Source organism: Pinus tabuliformis, chromosome 2_1 (genome assembly GCF_031772625.1).
Source record: "Pinus tabuliformis cultivar Carrire ecotype Pingquan chromosome 2_1, CPIR1, whole genome shotgun sequence".
NCBI classification, from domain to species: Eukaryota; Viridiplantae; Streptophyta; class Pinopsida; order Pinales; family Pinaceae; genus Pinus; species Pinus tabuliformis.
In genome coordinates this window covers 407,945,595-407,950,594 of record NC_142299.1, presented here as the reverse complement: position 1 = coordinate 407,950,594, position 5,000 = coordinate 407,945,595, and the positions used below count along the sequence as shown (strand labels likewise).

At 35.7% G+C, this 5,000-nt stretch overlaps 1 non-coding gene across 1 annotated transcript; it reads left to right on the top strand.

Annotated features, from left to right (window-relative positions):
- The first annotated feature begins 4,054 nt into the window (after positions 1-4,054).
- On the top strand, positions 4,055-4,143 carry LOC149200636 (small nucleolar RNA snoR126). The gene has a single exon (XR_016254076.1). It is a non-coding gene; the product is annotated as a small nucleolar RNA snoR126 (small nucleolar RNA).
- The last annotated feature ends 857 nt before the right edge of the window (positions 4,144-5,000 follow it).

Here is a 5,000-nt window from a genome sequence, read left to right as displayed (position 1 = left end):
TTTTTTTTTTTTGTCACAAACCAAGTACCTCATGGAGATCTTGAAGAAATATGGCATGGAAGATTCAAAACTAGTGTGCACCCCTATGGTAATAGGATGCAACCTCAGCGCCAATGATGATTCAACAGTAGTACATCAACCAACCTATAGATCCATGATTGGTAGTCTGCTCTATCTGACAAGTACTCGACTAGACATCATGCATGTAGTGGGAATAGTTGGAAGATTCCAGGCAAATCCGAAGGAAGCACACCTTCAGGCAGTTAAAAGGATCTTCAAATATCTTCAAGGGACACAAAACTATGGCTTATGGTATCCTAGAGATACAGATCTCACACTTCATGCATATACAGATGCAGATTGGGCAGGAAGTGTGGATGACAGAAAAATCACTAGTGGTGGTGCATTCTTTATGGGTTCCAGATTAGTCTCTTGGTTCAGTAAGAAACAAAGTTCAATTGCTTTATCTATATCTGAAGTGGAATATGTGGCTGCTACATCTTGCTGCACACAAATCCTTTGGATGATGTAAATTTTACAAGATTTTCAAATCACTTGTACTGCACCTATCTCTATTTTATGTGATAATACAAGTGCAATCAACATTTCAAAAAATACAGTCATGCATTCAAAGACCAAGCACATACCTATCAAATATCATTTTCTCCAAGAAAAAGTGCTTGAACAAAAGGTCAAATTAGAGTATGTTCCCTCCAAGGAACAAGTTGCTGATATACTCACCAAACCACTACCCATGGAGACATTTGAATACCTCAGATAGAAGCTGGGAGTACTTGATGCATCATCTTGCTGTTGAAACTTGTCTGAAAAGTGGTTGTACACTAGTTTAATGAGGAGAATCCACGTACATACGCCAGTTTATGTGGATACAATCATGTATATGTTGGTTTGAAGACAAACAGTGGGCCAGGCTTAGGATGAAAGGAGTGTGATATGGGTCTAACAGAGACCATCTGGCACAGGTTCAGGGGGAGCATATATATTCTTCTAATAATGCATTGTTGGCATTATCCAAGAAGATCTTGGTTCAAGATCACAGTGTTTTTATTTCAGGGGGAACAGGTGCAGAAGGAGAACATGGTTGCTGGTTTGAATGATGATTGAAAGATGCTGCTGATGATAGTTGTTGATAACTATCATAGTCTGGTTGTAGATATTTCGTCTCTATGTCATGTATTTCTTTTCTTATCAAAGTCATGTAACGACCTTCTTTAATTTCCCCACTATGTCTGGGATGGATAATGTAATATCTTGTGTAAACTTTTGGTGTATCCCCATTTGGTTGGATGGATAAGTCAATTCCCACTTGGTTGGGAGATGGATGTATGTATGAGTCTTTAGTGGTAGGAAGGTCACTTATGATGTATAAAGTAATGTATCTTCTTGTAGAACATCTTCTTGCAGACCTTGCCTATAGTCAGGGGGAGCATGAAGAGCACAGCAGAGCAGAGATTTCAACATGAATTTAGGGGGAGCATAACCCTTTGCCCTTGATGTAAAAGGGGGAGAATGACTTTGAGTGACTTGGGGTTGCCATCAAGTCCAAAGGGGGAGATTGTTGGCATTATGACACAGGTTTGGCACTATGACACAGGTGTTGTCCTTGATGGCAACTCACTCAGATGGCAGATCACTATTCAGGCTCTCAAAATGAAAGAAAATGAGGTATATGCAGGTTTCCTTTGACGAAGTCACGTATACACGTGGTATTGCCAATCAAAAGTCGTGTATGCGTATGCACGCACTTTCATGCACGAAAAAGTGCGTACATGTGGGAAAGCTTATTTTTAGGTCCATGGTATTTGGACCTATGGTTTTGGACCTTGGTATTGCGTTCGAAGTATTGAACCCAGGTATTGGGTCCCTAGTATTGGTTCTCTATGGTTTTGGACCATGGTTTGAGTAAGGCCTAAGACTATAAAAAAGAGGAGATCATTTGGCAAAGGCATTGACTCAGGTATTGAATATCTTATGAAGAGCAAGATCTGGAATACTGATGATTGGTTTATGGTGCATAGCTGAATCTGAATCAAGGAGGAACCTGAGCGTAAGAAGATGGATAAGTTCTATTAATGGGTCAAAACTCAAGACTTGAATAGTAGTATCTTTGTGTGATTTTGATATGTTATATTTGGCGAATGACATGATATATAAATCTGATAATCTGGGTATAACTGATGTCTGGATATTTGAAAGACTGAATTATCTTTTATAGATCTGTACGTAGGTTCGACACAGCAGAGGAGCATATACACGCTGCTTCAGTAAGTCAAAACAGCGTATACACTGGTTGGCCTTAATACAGAAGCGTATGCACGCAGGTTTCTCCATATTGAAGTAGCGTACGTCTCTTAAAATATGTTTTAGCTACTTCTATTTATTGTTGCAGTGTTCTGGGTTCAGAATTGGTGTCTGGTTACTGTTATTGTTTTCTGGGTACAACATTCAGAGAAGTGACTATTTGATTCAGTTTGTTTGGTGCAAAGGAGATTGGTTGATGTAGATATACTTGATGTTTGATTGATGTTATTCATGGATCCAGTCTGAAAATTTATGAAACGTGGTCCCTGGAAGAAAAGAGAAGGTTGTAGCCTTCTGTAGGTCAGCACCTACGTACTAGTACCTTAGCTAGTACAAGAGAAAATGGGGTTGTAGCTCCCTTCCAGGAGAAGCTGGAGAACAAGAGAAGGTTGTAACCTTCTGCAGGTAGAAGCCTGCGTACTGGTATAAGATTGCACTAGTACAGATCCATTGTAAAAAGAAGTTTCTAATTGAAAGAAGATAGAGACGAATTGCAACAGGTGATTTTCAACCACATTGGGTTTCCACCTTAAATCTTTGTGTCCATGTGTGTGATGATATGTTCTGTTTTACTGCTCCTGTTTACTGTTCTTATGATTAATGAAGTCCTGATGCACTGATTAAAGATCAACAATTAATGAATCTTAAGCCTTTTGATATACGCTGGTTTCTTTAGACTCAGTAGCGTATATACGCAGTTTCCCATAGCTGAAGTAGCGTATACACATCTAATTGTGAACTGAAAAAATAATTGATTAGATAATACTGATTCACCCCTCCCCCTTAGTATTATTTCCAACACACTTGTCATAAGAGACCACCTATTGGATACCAACCATGCTAGTTAGACAACAAAAGATAATTGTTCGACAGAGCAATGCTAATTGTTAGATAGGTAGAATATGACAATGCCACCTGTATGACAAAGCAGCAGAAACAAACGTAGGACAAAATAACAGTGTCGATTATTAGACAGAAGTCGTGCTACCAGTCAGGTTGACAAGGATGGAAGTTCCACTTGTGGGGCAATCACAACTAAGGTGGTAGTGCCACCAATTGGGTGGGAAAAGGCAGTGGTGCCACCTAATTTGGAGTTTCCAAGGGACATTTATGCTACTTTTTGGGCTTCCAGGGAACAAACTATTTGATTTAAACCTAAAATAAATATATAGCCTATGTAACTTATGTTAAATAAATATATACAATATCATGGCATACTCATTATTAATTTCTTTAAAAGATAAAATAAAGTTACACACTGTGTCACGATGATTATTATATACCTTATTACCTTAAATGTAAACCATTAGTAATGAATCAACCTGAAACCATAGTGAATGAAACCCTATCAACGGAATACCCCTATCTGATAGGGTTTTATTCACTTTCACTGTTTATGGATTTAGAGGGTCTGTCTTTATTGATGTATCACCAGAAGAGAAGCAACTAGTTTCTTTCTCATTGAGAATGCAAACAATAATACTTTTGCTGATATAGAGTTGTTGTTATAGAACCCTTTGGTGGTGTTGGATATTTAGCAGAAGACTCACAATCACCTCTAAATTCACAATTTTACTCTCAAACTAAGTTGTTATATGTATTTAGATCAGATTTGTGCATTGTTGCTGCTCCTTTGGTATTTTATGATGCCCTTTCTACTATGGTTTGTTATTAAGTTCTTTTAGTGATAATGTTTTTTCTTCTTTGGTTTTGTTTAATTCATACCATATGAGGGTGATGATGAACAATAACATCTCTCGATGCTTATAATTCACTAATGTGTTTCATTGGTGACATAGCATTTGTGTGTGTCTAAGCCCTTGAATACAATATTAACAACAAATTACATACTGGTGACAAAAAAAAAACAAAAAACCTATCAGCATAAATATGAAATTGACTTAAAATTGATTGTAATAAGGTGATATTAGTGCGACCATTAAAGACAAACATAATAATGCAAATGGTATATGTTTTTTGTGTCTAGTCCTCGCTATATTTTCCAATGGGCGTTATCAAAATTAGATGAACAACAATTGAAATGGTGTCATTGAGTTATTTAATCAGTGATAAATTGAACATCATGAAGTTTTCCGATCAGTCAGTTTGAAAACGCATTATTTTAAACGAGCAGTCAATTTGAATAAAAAATTTAATCACTTGAATTCCCCAAAATCTTCACTGATTGGTATCCATCTTAAGTACAAATCTAACATGAGCGAAGAAGTATCAAATTTCTTACATGCAAACTTAGAAGTTATAAATGAGTTAACATAGATCTTCAAATAATTTATTTAAATCTATTGTTTAAATATTTTTGAAAAGTACAAGATTTAAACATGTGATTCACACATTTTTTTAACTTTTAATTACTTTACAACATATTCAATTTTTTTAATTATAGTTAAACTAATTTTCTATTTAGAACATAATTTTTAATTTTTAATTTTATTTTAAAAGGGCATGAACTTAAGATTTGAACATCTGATTCACGCATTTTTTTATACTTCTAATTACTTTACAATGTATTCATTTTTTTCTCAGTTATACCATACATTATTTTCCTTTTTAGAATAGGATTTTTAATTTTTAATTTTATTTTAAAGAGGCACTGAGAGACAAACAAACTTACACATCCTATTCATATTCCCTTTGGTTCATATTCATAAGGTTTATAA